This window comes from Acanthochromis polyacanthus, chromosome 8, assembly GCF_021347895.1.
Source record: "Acanthochromis polyacanthus isolate Apoly-LR-REF ecotype Palm Island chromosome 8, KAUST_Apoly_ChrSc, whole genome shotgun sequence".
In the NCBI taxonomy this organism is placed as follows: Eukaryota; Metazoa; Chordata; class Actinopteri; family Pomacentridae; genus Acanthochromis; species Acanthochromis polyacanthus.
This window is the reverse complement of record NC_067120.1, coordinates 6,419,665-6,439,360: the sequence shown is the minus strand read 5'-3', so window position 1 is coordinate 6,439,360 and position 19,696 is coordinate 6,419,665. Positions and strand designations below refer to the sequence as shown.

The 19,696-nt window shown below is 43.0% G+C and overlaps 1 protein-coding gene across 3 annotated transcripts in view; it reads right to left on the bottom strand.

Moving 5' to 3' along the window:
* brsk2a (BR serine/threonine kinase 2a) overlaps positions 1–19,696 on the bottom strand; it is a 192,165-nt gene that overhangs the window by 141,369 nt on the left and 31,100 nt on the right. The window lies entirely within an intron of this gene.

Sequence of the window (19,696 nt, the reverse complement as noted above, 5' to 3'; positions counted from 1 at the left end):
TGGCCTTTGCAGCCTCGGGGTATGCTGTCTGTTACCACTCGCATGTACACAGGGGGGTGAAACAAAGAAGGAAGATAGTAAATATGCTGCGCACAGACATCCTGTTGATATCTTCCTTTGGTGCCACACTTTTCTATCCTAAAGCCACCGACAACCAACGATATCGCTCTACAACTTCCTCGTTCTCGCTCGCCATTTCCCGTTTCCCCCCGTTTGCTCCATCCACCTGCACTAATGGATAACAGAAGACAAATTACAGCCCTGAGGCCTGTGTGTGCCTGTGTGTGTGCGTGTGCCTGTGTTTACTTGCATGTGTGTGTGTGTGTGTGAGCAGCACAAGTGTTGTGCACGGTTGTGTGAGCATGAACAAAAATGTATGATGTGTAAGTGTTAGAGGGGGCGTTAGTGTGCGAGTGGTTTTACCAGTTAGAACATGTGCAAGTGGAGGTGATGATTTGAAAAAAGTCCTTCTGGGCGTGTGTGTGTGTGTGTGTGTGTGTGTGTGTGTGTGTGTGTGTGTGTGTGTGTGTGTGTGTGTGTGTGTGTGTGTGTGTGTGTGTGTGTGTGTGTGTGTGTGTGTGTGTACATGTGCACAGTGTGAAATCGTGGACAGCTGTGGTACATGTTAGGATAGGTGGTGAAGGAAGCTGTGATCTCCCTATAGCACACAGTGGTGCACCCCCTGCTTGTTCTCCTCCTCTTTTTCTCAGCTTCTTTTTCTAGCTAATTTTAATTTCAATCAATTACAAGTATTTAAAACCTCCATTTGCAGATCTGTAGTTTATCCATGTCTGTTGATAACCTTACGTAGAAGGACTCATCTGATGGGTATGTTTTACAGTTATATAGTTCATAATTAAAAGATTTTTTTTTCCACATGTATTTCTTAGAGTAGCTGCATAAGAGAGAGACAAGCATATACAAAAGTTTCAAGCATACTACTGCACACCGTCTAACATGCAGGGACACATTCACATACATTTTTTAGCAGGACATTTTGGTGCGAGACCTTTATCAGACAAATCATTATTACTATGCCAAATGAAGGTCTAGCATCAAGCGCATTGCACCTTTGCAAATTAGACAGTGTGCAGGAGTCTGATTCAATCATAAATAAAAGCACTGGAGAAAAATGATGCTTTGATGTGATAATGACACTGGAGTAAAAGTCCGTAATAATTATTTTCTGGAATCATAGATGTCTGTAGACATGTCATGAAAGCCAATACTTCGGTACCAAGTGCATGCCAAAATCTATTCAGATTTTCCACGGCACTGAAGGTACCAAAAGAATACCACAGATGAAAAGACAAGAGGCAGAGCTGGAGGTAGCAGAACTGAAGATGCTGAGGTTCTCTTTGGGAGTGACCAGGATGGATAGGATCAGGAATGAGTACATCAGAGGGACAGCACATGTTGGAGGCTTTGGAGATAAAGTCAGAGAGGCCAGACTGAGATGGTTCAGACATGTCCAAAGGAGAGACAGTGAATATATTGGTAGAAGGATGCTGAGTTTCCCACTGCCAGGCAGGAGGCCTAGAGGAAGACCAAAGAGGAGGTTTATGGATGTGGTTAAAGAGGACATGAAGGTAGTTGGTGTGAGAGAAGAGGAAGCAGCAGACAGGGTTAGATGGAGGCAATTGATTCGCTGTGGCGACCCTGAAGGGAAAAGCCGAAAAGAAAAGAAGAAGAATAGGGAGCCTACTGGAGGCTGAGATTTCTCCCGAATGGCAGCAACAATTGCAAGTGGAGCAACAGCTCTACTGTGACATGTGGAGATAATTTTAAGTGGCCAAGTTATAGATGACTAAAATCAGGATGTAAACAGGACTACTGAGCATTTAGAGTGAAGGAGAATACAGCACAAACTTATCTCGAGCATCTCATGATATCCAATTCTGTGCACAGAATCCACGGTGAGAGTTTCAGTAGTTGCTTTATACTGAAAACATGTCGTCACAACATTCACATCCTGAAATGATCCTGTTACTATTTGTGAACCGCAAAAGCTCCATCTGATTTAGCAACGTTCCACACGCAGCGATCACTTAGCTTGTTTGGGCTAGCATAGATATAGGTCATAATGTGAGCTGGGTGCTGCTGATAACGTTAGCAGGCTATAGTCATTACCATTCAGTTTGTCAACATATAGCGGATGGAGTGTTAGCACACTGTGTGCAGCAGCCTCTGTGGCTTTTCCCAATGGTCTTTACACAATATCAGCATGAGGAAGACGCTGAGTGGCAGAGACAAGTGTAAAGCCGACCAATACACGCACAGCCAGATATATCTGGAGAGGCACAGAAAATCTGACAAAAACCTTCACGACAGTCCTCACAAAAAACAGCAGTGACTTTCATAGCATAGTATCATATCCATAGTTTTTTTTGTCATGTTCATATATTTGTACAATTAGCAAATATTCCCATACATTAAATAACAGTAATGGTTTTTTTTGTATTACTTAGACACTCCATCCCATGTTTTCAAAATAAAAGTGTTGAAATCGTTTCATTGGTGTATGTTAAGCAAGAGTAGTGATGCAGACCACCACATTGTTAGAATTGTAATGTCCCCACATCTATACAAAATTCCATGTCAATCCACCACACCAGTGCTGACCCAATCAACAGCCTTTCCCAAACGAGAAAGCCTGACACTTCCAAGAGAAGAGTTCATGTCTGCTATGAGGCCTCGAGCTCATTCATCAGCTCAGCAAACAGCCTTGAGGACAAAAAGGGAAAACAAAAAGGGGAAGAAAGGGGCGTACATGTACACTAAATGTGTCTTTATGTCTGTGTGAGCTTTGTATGTTTGTGAAGGGGTGTCCTGTGGAGAACTCCAGACACAACAGGCTTTTCCCTGCAGGACTCTGTCTTAGCGTGACAGCCTGATTACCATCACACCCACGCCGCCCCACACCAGCACACATACACAAATCCACAAGTCACCATACATCAGGAGTCACATCTCAGGGGGGAATATTGTCGCAGGTGCACACACACAACTGCACATGTGGTCGCACTGAAAATCATTCAAGCATATCTCCCACCTGTTTAGCATTTCCAGATACGTGCCTGTGTGCACAACATCATATCAGTATCAAGCGACACAAAGGAAAAGCTTACAAATGTATGCATTCAGACACACATGGCATTAAAGCACTCACTGTCATCACCAGCAATAATTATCTGACTGTGATGAGGCCATAACAGCAAAAAATGTAAATATAATTCCCTTTTCCTTCAATCGTATCATTGCAACCATCAAAGCTTTGCTGGCATTTAGGCAAATCTCTCATGTTAAGCCCTAGAGAAGGGGGTCACGGCACTCCCACCCTCCTCTCCCTCGGACACTCCCCTTCTCCCTCCACAGAGCTCATGGACTTGCGACAGAGATAGAACTTGACATTTCCCTCCAAATGAAGAAAGAGAAAGCAGAGGAAAAATAGCAAGAATTAAGCAGCAATGAGCAGCGAGAGAGTTAGAGATCTGAGGAGAGGGGAGAAAAAACGGATCAATACACGAGGTCTAATAAAGGGAGGATTTATTGGCACCTTGCAATAATGTGAAGCGATGTCAATACAGCTCAGGAATTCTCTTAAAGAAGGGAAAGGACTGTGTGGGGAAGAAAAAAACAAAGCAAGCTTCAGCACCACGGAGAGCTCCTGGTGCCAGCTTATGCAAACAGCACCGGGACAGCTCCGTTTAAGTCTCCAACACCGACCTTTCACCCACTTTCTTGCTTCTGATATTCCAAGCAGCCATCGACCTCTCGCCTAAAGACTTGTTAATTTCATATTGTTGCGATTCCTCAACCACCGGCACAATCAGTCTTTCTTTAAATGTCAAAAATTTGTGACTGAGTAGAAGGAAAAACTAATTTAACCCAAGTTGCTTAGAACAGCCCGCTGAGCAGAAACAAACTAGCAAACAACACACAGTCATTAAAAGGAGAAACAAAGTGTCCCCGAGTCAGTTGTTGGATGCTGTTACGTTTCTCTCACTTCTCTAAGACTTTCTATCCAATGTGGAGGTTTCTATTAATATTACAAGTAGAAAAATCTATGAGGGGATAAGTATAGAATCCCTTAAGTAAAGAAGCAAGCCGACGCACACATGCGGAGGGGAAACAAAAAGACTCAGAAGATAAGCTGCTGTCAGCAAAAGTCCTGGAGCTACTGTCAGCATGAGAGGGTTCATCTGAGAGTCTCTCTACACACACACACACACACACACACACACACACACACACACACACACACACACACACACACACACACACACACTCACACAAGGGAATAGCAAACATTTAAATTGTTCAACACCTGCCTGAGGATTGGTAGAATATGGACTTTCACACACACACACAAGCAGCCATGTTTCCATCACTACATTGACTTCCATTCACTCCCTGGAGACTTACCCCAGCTCTAAATATCCCTACTACTTGCCCTAACCCTTTACCCCTTAGTTTAACCTAATCCTAACCTCACCCTTACCTTGAACCCAGTTTCTGCAGTTAAGCTTAATAATTTACGTTATGGAGACTTGCTTTTAGTCTCCAAAATGGAGGCAGGGTCCTACAATGTGGCTGTGGAAGGAAATTTATATCCTAGAACACACACACACCTTTACAAAGGGTTCCCAGTGCTGACAGAAGACTTTAACACCCCTCTCCCTTTCCTTCATGTATCTAGCTTTGACAGGATCTACAGGATACCCCCTCTTTTCTTCACAATCATATACCCACCTCCTCCCTTCCTGCCCTTCCTCTCTTCCTTCTCCCCTGTTCTCTCTGTGCCCCGGCTCTCATAGCTCCTCTGCTCCCTCCATCTCTCTCTGTCAGCTCATTAAGCTTGACTTATCTCACCGTGCAAAGCGGAAATTAAATCCTGAGCCCTGAACCCCCTCCGTCGCCTCTGCCCCTCATTTTCCTGCCCCTCACCCCCACCTTCCTTTAACCATGTCAATGGGGGGAAATTATGCCTCTTTTTAATGTGTAGCATTGTTGTTGTGTTTGTTCTTTAATGGGATTCATAATGCCTGGTTACTTTCAGATGCTTTTGCAAGTTGATGCATTTGGTATCATCAGTGTGGAAAAACTGTCACAGCCAATTAGCTTTATCACTTTTCTGATCATTTTGGAAGATGCTGTTTATGTTCGTCGTTTTTTTGTGATATACCCTTCCTCGTAGGTCTGTCCAGCTCTCTAAAATCTCTCTCCACTCCTGATTTTAACTCAGAGGGGAGTAAAAGTTAATGTATGCGATAGAGCAGTAATCAGGGTATTCTTAAGCAGTAAGACCATGCTGCACAGGGAATCACGGCAGATTAAGGAACTGTATTTGGCAGTATTAACATGAAATCGTTCCATAAGCTCTGCTAATTCAACTTCACTGGAAGAGAGGGGAGGTTCACCCCTCAAACAACACCCGTACAGTCCCTAATACTAACTTCCCGCAGAAACACACACACTGTTGTGCGGAGAACCACACACACACTAACAAAAAGCGACTAATCTAGGCCCGGCTCCATTCTGCATCCTCCAGCTCATTCATATCTGACAAGCTTAAGGTGTAGTTCAGCATTTAGCCTCGCCTTGTTTCTGGCACTCTGCTCGGCAGTGACGCATACTGCAGGATGTCGGTGATTCGTCAGCAGCCAATAGGATTAGCCATGCAGAGCGGTGCATTGTGGGCACTCTAACGCCTGGGAGGTATGGTTCTCTCAGTAAGGCAGCAGTGTTTAGGTTTTATTCAGCAACAATGAGTGGATAACCAACAAGAACGGAATAGAAAATGACAGCAACAGAGAGTGTGACCTGAATCTCTGATCCATTCATTGGTAGTCATAGATCACACTGCAATGAAAGGGAGACATTTGCAATGGGACAGATACATTACGTCAGCACCCACACCATGTGTCTAATCTTTTGTGTGACTCCTGGCTGAATCTAACTTTGTATCCAAAGAGAGAGACACTCAGCCTAAAATATGTGCAGAGGCTTGAAAAACAGTAAACATAAAGACGCACTAGTTCTATTTCACAGCAGGCATTCTCAGTTTAAGTATCTGTGGCTGATACTGAAATATTTCACCTTAAAAATATTTCAGGAGGGAAATACGCTTTCATTTTCTTTATGAAAGATAAATGAGAAAATCATGGCATTCGCATATCAGGTATATAGGCACACTTAAGTGGTCGAATATTTCCGTCAAGCAAGAACATATTCACGACTCACTGATTTTATTCTCCTACGACCAATCACAGACACCGCTGACAACAAACTCCACAAACAGAGTATGCCTATATAATCTCATCTACTTTTAGGGTTTCACAGTTGTGTTTCATAGTCAGATTTTCCTACATTTCATTTTCTTTTAGTGGCTGTGACCCAGCTGGTGGAGCAGCTTGTCTGCTCAGTGCAGAGCAGGCAGTTCCATCTCCGTCCTGTACACAAACCAAAGTGAACCACAAAAGTTGCCCCTGACAGCACTTTGCATGGCAGCACCATCAGCAATGAATGCATACGAATGGGTAAATGAGAAACACATTATAAGGCACTTTGGAAACACATAAAAAGCACGCAGACCATTTACCACATGCACCAAACAAACAATATCTCATTCTTACACATTTTGTGATCATGAATTTCTGTACAAATGCCAAAGGAACTTTACTCTGAGAAATATGAACATGTTTTTGTCAAAATCCTTCTTTGTAATTCATAATAATTTTTTCCAAAAATTATCCAAACTTCAGAAAAGGAAGAGATGACAAGACATTTACTTCAGTTTAGCTCTCACTTCTTGATATTTTTTAATACACTGTGTTACAAACATACACCGATCGGCAATAATATTAAAACCCCCGACAGATGAACTGATGAACATTGATGATGCCATTACAATGTGATATTCTGCTTGTAAATCATGAGTCTTTCATGTAGATGATATTCATAACACTTACCTAAATATGCTACGTGCCCACTAGATTCGTTTTTCCTACATGTAACCGTGCCACATCTGAAAATTGCCCGCTTAGTGGGCGTGTACTTGAGGCCAGTAGTCGGTGTTCAATTCCTGCTGACCTTCTTCTCCAGCTATCCCTCCTGCTCCTGATTGGACAAACGCATCGACTCGGGAGCTCTCTGCTCCAAGTTTCAAACCAATCAAGACTCTGGAGGATACACAAAATCTCCATCCTGCAAACCACAGAACGCAATGGATCCACTGCCAAAATCATGGCACAAAGTACCACCGGACAACCCCAGTGGACATGCCCTGGACACAGTATTAGCTGGTTTACATGTTGTAGCTAACTGGTGCATTATGATTTGTGAAAGCATGTTTTGGTAAAATACTTAGCAATGCATTCAATTTAGTATCACGAGATTCACTCATAATGATAACTGGAACAGAATATGTGTGTGAAGGTTTTTAAATGCAGCATATTAAAACTGATTACATACTGTGCTTGGCAAAAAAAAAAAAAAAAAAACACGATCCAAGCACCGTCAGATCACACATGCTCGCAGCTCCTCGTCCTGAGATCAAACAGCCTGCAGAACTCTAGGAGGTGAAGAAGCAGAGAAGAGACACCTGGCCTGCAGTGCACCACGAACACCCACCGCAGACCACACAGCACCCAGCAGACGCACAGCGACACCCACCCACATGTACAAACTGTTACATACCAAAGATACACAGAGATACAATATTTACTCTCCATCTGACAAAATACATGTACAGTTCTCAGATGGATGTGCATACCAGCAAAGCACGCAGACACATTATCACGCCATCTTTCACGAGCTACACAGATGAACAAACAAACAAAGACAAACAAATAAACAAACAGCAGATTCACATAATGGCTGCCACAGAAATACCAGACCATACAGTAGCTCTCTCTCTCTCCCTTTCCCTCTCTCTGGGGAAAGTAGAAATAGACAGAGTGAGGGATTTAGAGAGATGGAGTGAAAGAGAGTGGGTGGGTGAGTGCCAACACTCAACAGAAAGTAAAAAAAAAAAACAACATCAGAACATGTCTGAGTGGATTATAACTATACCACGTCACAAGGGAATGGAGCAGGAGGAGGAAAGAGGGAAGGAAGGAAGGAAGGAAGGAAGGAAGGAAGGAAGGAAGGAAGGAAGGAAGGAAGGAAGGAAGGAAGGAAGGAAGGAAGGAAGGAAGGAAGGAAGGAAGGAAGGAAGGAAGGGGAGAGATGGAAGGTAAGAAAAAAAATGGTTGAATGGATGAGAGGCTGAGACTGTGTTGTCATACCTTTCAAACATTTATCACTTCGAATAAATACTTGCACATGGGAACATGCAGTACACAAACATACAGGGATAAAGACTCAAACTATTCATTCTGTCACTCTCTGTCTGACAACAGCCCTTCCCTACACACACGCACACGCACACACACACGCACACAGAAACTGCAGCAATACTAATCTGCCTCTCTGAGTTATACGCTATCCCCTCTCCACCCCGGCTCCCCTCTCTATTTCATCCAATGGCCCCCATTTTAAAAATCTGCCTCTGTAGAGGGTGCCTTCAAAGCCTAGTAATCTGTCTGGGGAAACCGCAATGAGTGAGAGGAGGGAGAATAGCTCTGGATTAGAGTCTCTCTCTCTCTCTCTCTATCTTTTTTTTGCCCAAAATAAACCCCTTCTTTCTCATTTTCTCTCCCCTACGCCTCAGATCGGGCCCTACATTTACTACAGGATATGATATGACTCATTTTGCTGCAAGCCAGCATCCCATCCCTACTGAAAGCGGTTAGCTTAAACATCCTCTCAATGGCTACGTAGGAGTCGCGTTTGCATTTACGCGTTAGCAACAACAAGCGATGACAAAATCCAACAATTTCACTGTCAACAGATAAAACGCATGCATAATGAGATTTTCATTACATCGTTTGAAATGACATCCATTCTCATGTGTCTGATAATTAAATGGAATGGAATCTGAGGTACAGCACGTGAAGTACTGAGCTACAGATGTGCTGGTAACATGATTGTGTTACCTTCCTACAGAGCCAGACAAGTTGTTCGGCCATGTTTCCCATCTTCTGCAAAGTCAAGCTGATGTCTGGAGCGCTAACTTTACTAATAATTTTATCAGTCTTCAGATCCAATTCTCAGCAAGACATCAAAATGTTAAACTACTGCTTTAACCAACTCAAAACAAAATGCTTCAGAAACTCAAAAATCACATTCAACTAAGATTTTGGCAGCATATTCAATCAAGTAATTAAATTCCAACATATTTGAATTTTTGATGAAGTCTTATTTTGTAGATATAATCATATCATGTTGTTTAAAATGATGTAGTCCCAATGAATGATTCTAAGCAAAATCTAATTGCAAACTATGTCAGTAAGCTTTACATGTGCATTTAACGCAGGTCACTGAATTCAACATCTGCTATTGATACTTTGCATGTAATTTTGCAAACATTTCTCTAAGATATAGGGTTAGGGTTAGGTATTGGAAAAAATATCATAATATAAATATAAATACTGGCAAATCACCTAGCACTGCTCACATTAATATTTAGAAAACAAAGGGATTTAGAAGATTTGAATTCCACAGTATTTAGGACTTTGATGTTAAATGCTCATATCAAACCTGTTGCTCTGCACAATCTACACCCTTAATGAATGAAAGAAGCTTAGCCCACAAAATAAGATCATTGGGCGATTATGAAATCTCTAAGTCCTGGAAACAAGCGACTTAAGAGGCCATTCACGAGCAGTCACAGGAGAGGCATTATGGTGTAGAGGTGTATCTTAAAAGATTACATTTGGAAGCCCATTAAATTAGTTTCCTTATTGTGATCATGGGACTAAAAGGCGGCGCACAAACACAGAATTAGAGCTCCAGAAAGTTCAACCCCAGGGGGGGAAATTGCAAAAAGTGCTGCAAATACTCCAGGCCAGTGACTGCAAACTCTGGAGTCGCTGTGAAAAAAGGGAGCATAAATGAGATTAAAGCATGATGTGTGGTCAGGAGAGATATCTTTCTCAAGAACTCAACAGGCAGAAAAGAGGATAGGATGAAGAGGGGAGAGGGTTGGGGGATGGAGGCAGCAGGAGAAGAAATATCAGCCTCTCTCTGCATTCATCAACACATATTTTACACCCTGTGCCATGCAGAGAGATTTTAGGAAAAGTAAAACTAGCGGCATAAAAACATTATTGCAGAATCTATCAATATACACATTGTGTCTCTCAGTTAGACAAGTATATTTAGTGATAATGGACTTAAGTTCAAAGCTAAAAGCAAAATCAAAGCGGGATCAGGCCTCGCGGTTGGGAAAAGGGCACAGAACTTTACAAACCTCTGCCTCTCCGTATATGATCTGACCTCTCCAACAAATCTACTCATTTCCATTAAATATTCTGGTTTTGCTTCCCTTTCCACTTCTTGCAAGAAGACTATCCACTTTTGCATTTGATTTTGCAACCCACTTCTTTAAATCTTCACACAAAAGCAGCATATTCCAAGAGAGAAATGTTGCAGCACTATTGTACAAAAACCCTCCCGAATATATTGACTGTATCCAGTGGCACAAATATTTTGCAAGAAACCCTCCACATTTTAAAGAAACTTTCCGCAATGGAGCAGCAGCACTGCAGCAATGCAACTACCATGCATTAATAGAGTCTCTGGTGACTACATTTAGACACATTATGTAATCCAGTTTCCACTTGTCAAGTTATTCTCTTCAACTCTGTCATCCTCATACTCTTTGCCTTTGTTCCTGCACCTTTATTCTTGTCCTGTCTGTCCCCCATCTCTCTCTTCTTTCTCTCCTCCTCTGTATACCCCACTGTGGATTAAGGTGTTGTAATATGCTGCGCTGGAGGCGTCGTTTTGAACACATACTTGGATAAATCCTAACGCAGTGGTGGAACCATGACGGGAGCTGAGCAGCTTAAATCTCTGGGGACACAAACGCATACAATCAACTTGCCTGGGTGAACACCCACCTGTACACTCACACACACGCACAGATGTATAGCACAGAAATAGGCAGAGATGCAAGGAAGAGAGAGAAACGAGATGAGTGTGCAACAAAGAGAAACAAATGGCCTGGGGAGACATAAGTAAGGAAGTTGTTAGGAAACGTCTGTGATCATTAGCAGAAGTGTGGCAACAAAACAGTTGGTCTTCTACCTCTTTGAGTCTCAACTATTCAAGTCTGTAACAACAGTTGCTTTTAATGAAGATCTATTATTTAACAACACAACCTGGAAAACACACAGAGATAAAACTGCATGTGGATGCATGAAGCAAATAACAAGTGACAAACAGAAGACATGGAACAGGGAAAAATACCCACAGCACAGAATAAGCATGTTGGGGATGTAGAAAGTATGTAACTACGGCAACACCACATTATGTTTTCACTCCAGACGTGATTTAATAAATGTGTGGAGGGTAGGTGTTGAGGAGAGGATTTGGTGGAAAATAATGCCTACCCACTAACAATATGTGCTGATCCTAGGGGAGGTGTGCATTTGGGTGTAGCTTTCAAGTGATGCCCCTCGCTGTGTGCTTTGCATATACAAGCAGGTGGTCCTCTGCACACGTCAATATATCCTGTCTAATTGAATTGAATGGGATAAGAAAGGCTACTGGTGTATCCATCTCCTATTTCCCCCAGACTCCCAAATAACCTGCAAACACACACACACAAAGCGAACACACACTTCTGAATGCGCATATAAACACATGGAAGCACAAACCTGTTGGAACGTGTACATTTATTGTATACCGAAGTCCATCCAGTCAACACACACACACACGAAAACCACAAACACACACACACCCTGTCCTCCAGACCTGTCATTCTAAGGTAATTACCTGGCCTCACTAACTGACAAGGTTACAGCAGCAATAGACCTGAGGCACTGGGAGTCGTTAACCCTGTATTTGCCCAACACACACACATACACACACACACACACACACACACAGCAAGACAGCTATAATCCAGAATGAAGCAACAAATATAAATGTGCCACACTCTCCCCCTACTCATTTATAACAATATTTCTTTCTTTGTGCTGCATCTCGCTGTGAGCATCCTAATAACAGGTGCGTACAGCTAATAAAAAAAAAGAGTGAAGGAGTAGGTAAAGCACTTCAACCACTGCTGTTGACCTCTACGTTCTCTCTCAGACCAGTGTTATACTCGCACATTATCGTGTTACTACAGGTGGCTTAAATCAAAGCAGGAAAAAGGAGACATTCTAACAACGTGTAGGGTTATGATACTGTGATTAGTCTTTAGCGCTACTGTGTTTAATGTAAAATGGAAGCGATTGGAACTGGACAACAATCAGTACAAACCTTCAAACACAAAAGCCTGCTTGTAGCCATGTAGGTTTCACACATTTCACAAAAAGCCCGTATGGGCAGCGGGGAATGGGGGTGGAAAATGTATGTCCTAAACCAGTCAGCAGTTCCCATTATACATGGGATAAATGGGGACAAACAGTGAGGAGGATGGGGGGACCGTGACCTTGAGAATGACTGTAACAGCAGTGTGTATGTGTGTGTATGTAGCACGACGTGATAACTAGATCCACGGTATAAGACCACAGCGGCCTAGTTTCTGTCGGTGAATAATGGAGCGAATGATTTAGAAGATGTTGATATCCAAACAACAGAGCATCAAACATATTATTACACAGGAAGGGTAACGCAATGTGCTGCATTCTTATTTAAAAAGAACTCTTATGAGATGCTCATGTCGGGTTGAGGTTCGTGTCAAGCTGCTCACTACTGGTTAAACTGCATATTCAATTCAAATTAGGACTATTTCAACTTCCATCACAGAGAGCTGAGGCAGGGGTATGTTGTCAGTCCTGTTTGTCTGCCGGCAGGATTAATTTAAATCTATAAAATTGAATTTCATGAAGTGTTGCTGTGAGGTGGAGCATGGCCAAAGGAAGAACACAATAAACTTTGGTGCAGATCTGATCACTTTATTCAAAATTGCTAAATAGGGCATTGGCCTTGGCAGAGGAGTGCTTTTTTTTTAATAGTTTTATTCTAGTTCTATTCTAAGTTTACTGTGATCTTTGCTACATACATGGGAATGACCCCTGATTAGCCGTGGGATTGTGGGTCTATCTGTGAATTATCACTGCACACCTCAGCTGTTGAACTAATTTCAACAGTAAATGTGATGGCAGGCTCAGAGAGAGAAAAAAAACAGGATCCATCGTTTAAAGTTCAATATTTTGTTCAGTAAGGTAAATTTACATAATTTTGTGCCCGTGAGGGCTTCCCAAGCTGGTGCGTACACGAACACTGCAGAAAACATTGAGCTATTAGGTAGAAAAGACAGGCACAAGGATGGAGATCACCGAGGCTCCGTGATCTCCTCGCTCGCCTCCCTTCGCTCATTTCGCCCTCTCCCCATCGCAGTGTAAATTAGCGGGGTAATGGCTAACTTATCTACAAGCTGACAAAGGCAGAGACAGTTAGGGGTGGGAGAAGGGGGAGAGGAAGCTGGCTGGGTGGTGGGGGTGAAATGGGCTAAAATGAATGTTGTTCAAGGTTTATGAACAGGGAACATTCAGCAGTGGATGAAATGGGAAACATATCAGCACTAATTAATGCTGCACAGCAAACACAAAACACACACACGCGATCACAGAGGCCTCGTGTAGCTTTCAACGGCATATTAACCATGTAAACTGCACTCTCCGCTGCACCCTTAACTTCTGCGAGTCTAACCTAGAATATTTTTGCTGATGCCCCTCATATTAGAGCTGATGTGTGACGTGAACCCGTCAGTGCAGCTCAGAATCAAACCGTGAACCTGACCAGAGTGGGTGGGTAAATTACAATGAACTGCCTGGAAGCTGCATCCATCAAAGCAGCTATTCTGCTGCACAATTAAAACAAAAAGACACTTTCTATGCGTGATGTGTTAGTGTATATGTCTGTGCGTTAGTGAAAACACACACTATAATTTCTTTACACTTCTCAATTCTTATACTCACATTGAGTTGTGAAGCAATCTGGGTGAGGTACAAAACATCTCTAATTTATAGAGAATTAGCAAGTGAATTCTTACTCTTCTAGCATGTGCTAAATACTAGTGTGTGTGAGTGTGTGCCAGAGAGAGCAAAACCCACTGAATTTGAGTAAACAAACTGTTTTGTGTCCCTGAAGAAAGACACAAAAGGATGATGGTATTTCCTCCCATTTGTGTCACATACACAAAGAAAAGACATCTTTTATTCAATTTGACTTTCTGAATGCACTTAGTCCACTTTGCTTTCATTCCCAGTGAAAATGAGAAAGTGTGCAATGCTCGCAAAAAAAGTCAACTCTTTTGGAATAATGAGCTGCCATTTCCTGTGTACAGGTGGAAATAGGTTTTGGCTTTCAGCCCTGTACATGGTAATTCTATCATTCATGCCCCCCGCCCTGCTCAAAATTGCATGCAGTCCATCTGCACACAAAAGAATGAGACCTCTCTCTGTGCCACCTGTGCACCACGTTTGCATCCCCGCCTACCACGAGATAAGTTCATCTCCAGTCCAATCTATATTCACAACACAAATGCCACAGCCAGAATGAACACTGTTATTTTGACTATAAAGCATATTCTGCTCTGTTGGACAGATGGAGGTCAGTCATGATCTTGTCTTCTCCGTGTCTCACTGCTCCCGTGTTTTTTATGTATCCTCAGACCTCAGTTATAGCTGACTCTGATTGACCTCGGTGTCATCTTCACATAAATAAGCTCCTCTTCTCTTTCCTTTGAGGATGCTGCCGCAGGAGTTTCCACGCTCTGCCACAACCTGACAGGCTGAGCGCCATCGATGCCCATGGCTTCATTCAGAGTCTCTCACTACACTTATCAGCAGTGTCAGGTTCTCGCTGCTTTCAGATGACATCAGACTGACCCTGTCAGGAACAAGTCTTCTCTAAAGGGTTAAGAGCCGTGCAACGCGTCTTTGTGGGTGATGCTTCTTTACGGGACATCTCATCCATGGAATCAATGGATTGTGACAGCTTTTGTCAGCTGCAACCATGTTGACTACACCAAACCACAGTGAGTTATCAAACAGGTTAACACAAGCAGATGTGTCTCATTGGCAATGTATGGGCACTTCACAGACACAAAAGGGCAACTGTTGGTTTTACCTCAGCACAGGTCTGCAACCTGATGCATGCCCAAGGTATTTAGCAAGAGACACAAAGCTAACATCTATCAAATATTCTCACTTTCAAGTCCAAAAGAAATACTTCAGACACAGAGAACTGAGGCTGACAGTTTGGGTGAACCTCTCCAGCAGCTCAAAAAGTTTTTACTCCTTCGTGGTATTTCCCAACCAGTTCCTCCCCTCATTTCAATAACTTCAAAGTGCACAGGCTTTTCTTCTGCTGCCTTCCTGACTGCACTCTAGCCTCCGGTCCCAGGTAAGATGGGCAGAAATTAAAACGGAGAGAAGGTCTTTTTGCCTCTTAAGTAATGATCAAAGAAGTGCTTCATACTCACAAGGCCTGGCTGTGCCGTTTCTGGAACCTCTGTTGAAACCAGAGTCATTTCCCACTTGAAGGCCTGTTTAGTCAAACACTGAGCAGAACCTATGCTCTTTTTTATTATTATTTTTTCGATAATTGTGCCTGTAATGTATATGCTGCCAGGGTTGTGGCATGTCCCTGCAGAGTCTTCTATTTCTGTCGATTGTCTTTGAGAGCCATTTGAAACCCACTTTGCAGGCAACTAACATAAAAGATGGCAACAAGGCATTTCATTTGGGAGGCAGACAGCGAGGTTAGGGAGAAAAAAATGGCACCCTCTGTTGACAAAGTTACTAGAGTCGGTTCTGCTGAATATCCAGTATTTGTCACACATTGTCCATCCTTCTGAGCTGTCAAAGACTACACGGTTCAGACCTGATGCATCATGGTCCAGAAACGGAGTACGTGTGACTTTGACAGCTGCCGCGCCAGCAGCTGGGGGAGATCATCACATCTTCAATTTCTGAGTGCCGCTGACATGTTTATGGCCACACACACAGAGCAAGCACACACATATAGATAGATATATTGCAAATATAAAAACATGGAAGCTGCATTAAAACAAACCCACATGCATGCAGCACACACACGAACACTTGCTTTGCACTCGCCCGGCTGGGAGAAGAAGATAAGACTGGTTTGGGTACAGAGGGTTAGGGAGCTACTCAGGGACACAGTGTTGCTTTTTCAGGAATATTCCTATTGATTTTTAGGTACAGCCGAGGAAGAAATAGCTATGTCTTACTCTAAAAATGTTTCACTTGCTACTCGGCAACAGCCCTTTGCAGAGTTGGAGAATAAAAGAAACGAAAGAGAGGCTGTAAAAGTCATCAAGCTAAGAGATTCCAAGTAAGCTGCCCTACTATCAAAGCCAGAGTTAAACCGATGCTCTAAAAAGGGCTTTCCCCTGCCTGTGAATGCTCATTCTGCTGGCCCAGCCAAGCCACGGTCAGTCCGGAGTGAGAACAGCGCCTGTAGAGAGTTGTTGGGAATAGATATACAATTATTAGCCGTCAAGATTCCTTTTGCCAGAGGACGCATGAGCTGTGAACCCTTTTCCTTTTATCGCTTTGGTTTATGTCTCCACTGAGGCATGAATAAAAAGGGATGTTCTCCTCCACGTGAACAGCTAATGAAGTGAGGGAGTTGTTAAAGTACAACGGGGTTGAGATGATAATAGCAAAAGTAAAGAGAAGGTGTCATGAGAGGCAACGAGAAAGACAACGAGACAGGGAGGAGAAGCACTAGAGAGAGAGGGAGAGAGAGAGACTGACATCAAACAGATTGGACAATAATCCACAAATGGATGTAGTGGAAGAGTTTTCAATATCTGTGCTCAAGCAGAAAACACAACTTGTAGTGACAACCATGAAATGATTCGCTTGCAAAAACGCAATCATGGGAACGTCTTGCGTTTGCGAGAGAGAAAAGAGACGCGAAATTCACCCCCAGCGTACGCAAAATGTTGGAATGCATTGAAATCACAGCATTGGACACGCGCGTCGAAGGTGCAGATGAAAATATGTTTTAGAGCCCAATCACTTTTATAGCAGTTTTCACATCGGCGAGAAATCACCACGACGGCGAAGAAAGAAAAGCAGAGGCACCCTGGGGTGGCTACAGAAATCAGGGATAAAAAGTTACTCCATTTACTAAAACTTGCTCAAGTTCTTAGGTCACATTCTACTGCATTATAAATCTATGCAATGATTGTAAAAGAGGGTGAAGCTGAGAAATTATTTCACAGCGTTTCATAAGGATTGACCTGCAGCTAAAACGCAAAGGGACCTGAAGGAACAGTGTGTGTGTGTGTGTGTGTGTGTGTGTGTGTGTGTGTGTGTGTGTGTGTGTGTGTGTGTGTGTGTGTGTGTGTGTGTGTGTGTCTGGATATATGTGTGCGTATGTGATAGAGAGAGAAAGGAAAAAGAGAAAGAGTGACACAAAATAAGAACAGTGTTTTTCCAGCCTCAGGCTTCTTCTGTATCTCTCCCAGGCATGGAAAGACACTGGAAAAAGGCGAAAAATAGGAAGAAAACAGAAAGAGGCAGCAAGTAAAACCCAAATGCAATGATGAAACAGCACCGTAAAAGAACAAATCTGTTTATATGTTTTTAGATGTAATCCCAGAGTGTGTATGAGGGCATCCAGTTTTGAAAAAGTGAACTCTGCAGGTGCCGATTAGCATTAGGTTTGTGTTTTGACTTCTGGAGAGATGCAGCAGACATTTGGAGTAAATGCAACTCGGTGCGGCTCAATAAAACACATAGTTCTTGTGCTCAAGTGTTGATATGCTACAAACTCTCCAACATATTTGTGCTGCCCACCAAATGAAAACAAGCACAGTCTCCTCACAGCTTGATCTGTGGCCCTGTCTGCCTCTTTATCCCTTCATGTGTAAGAGAGAAAAGCAGTGAGGATAAACTTCTGGTATGTGTGCAACTCTGATTTACGTTGTCCTTTAAAAATGTCAGCGACTTTAGTGGTCCTCCTTTTACCACCGTCCTCCTCCATCTCACGCCCTCCTCATCTTCTGCTAAGCTGGGCAAAATGGGGAGAAAAGAGGAGGGAGAATGGCTTGCAAAGGGCTGGCAGGCAGTGGAGGGGGGTGCAGGGTTGGTTTTTCGTGTGTGTGTGAGCAGAAGAGTGTGTTCCAGCTGCAGCAATAAGCCTGTTCAAGGGCACAGTGTCTTTTACACACACACACAGACAGACACACCAGCATCCACCGTCTCAGATCTACCTCCCAGGGAAATTAATCACTGTTGCAAATAACATAAGTTAAATACATTTCCAAATACCCCTGGGAGTAAATGAGAATATTAGAGAAGGGGGGGTATTTATGATTGATCAAACAGAAAAGCCTGCAGTCTCTGATCTATACAACCTTTATCAAGGTTTATCACCCCAGACGTTTATAATCCAACGCTCAAAAACAGATGAAGAAATGGAAACTGATTTCCACGGATCACATGACATAGTAAATAGAATCAAAGCAGCCACAGAGACGACGAGTATTTCGGTGCGATAATGGCCAGATATATGCGCCGAGCAACGCACAGGTCGGAGGTCACCGAGCCACACGTCCAGAGTGATAAATCACAGAAAAACACTCCATGAATTTATCATGGTGATTCCAGTTAGCAGTGAATTGAAATGATGGCTTCATTTATTGTCAGCGACGCCCAGTGTTTAAGGATCTGAGATTACATTCAGCTATGTCACAAGCAACATCAGGCTATTGTTTGTCAAGTGTTGAGTCCTGCGTGATGTGACAACACAAGGGGGAGCCTTTGTGAGCATTGTGTGTGTGTGTATATGTGTGTGTGTGTGTGTGTGTGTGTGTGTGTGTGTGTGTGTGTGTGTGTGTGTGTGTGTGTGTGTGTGTGTGTGTGTGTTCAGTGCATGCTGCATAAACAATCGGTCGGGGTAACCTGGATTAATGCATCATTTGGACATGAGGGCACAGCCGGAGAGCAGGGCAGATTAAGCAGGACAATAGAGGGGGGTGACAAAAAAGGGAGAGAGAGAGAGAGAAAGAAAGAAAGAGGGAGAAACAGAGTGGGTAAATAGAGGGATGGATACAGTGAGAGTGAAAGAAAAACAGGGTAAAGAGGTATGAATAAAAGAAAATAGGTACAGCACAGATAAACAGAAGAAAAGGGAGATGACTGAAACAGATGGATGAAAAAGGAGATAAAAAGACTAGAGGAAAAGGCCAAATGCAGGAAAGGGACGAGAAGAAGAGGGTACCAGAAAAGCTGGCACATTTCCAGAAAATTGCAAGTGAGCATGATGAAGAAAAGGGGAAAGAAAAACACTTTGACCTTGGACTTTAAGACTGAGTGAAACCACACACACACACACCAACTACCCGCACACGTGAACCCTGACAGCAGCAGAAACACACAGGGACATAGTCAAACACACTATTTCCAAATGTCTGCTAATATGTTTGGATAGATGTTTCATTAATGTTATTGTAGCTGTCGTGCTGCCAGCTGGTTGACTGTGTGCTTTGTCTGCTCCAATAAAAGCCAAGTGAGTGTGAGCGTGTGTGTGTGTGTGTGTGTGTGTGTGTGTGTGTGTGTGTGTTCTTGTACTTGCTACATGGTGAGTACCATTTTCT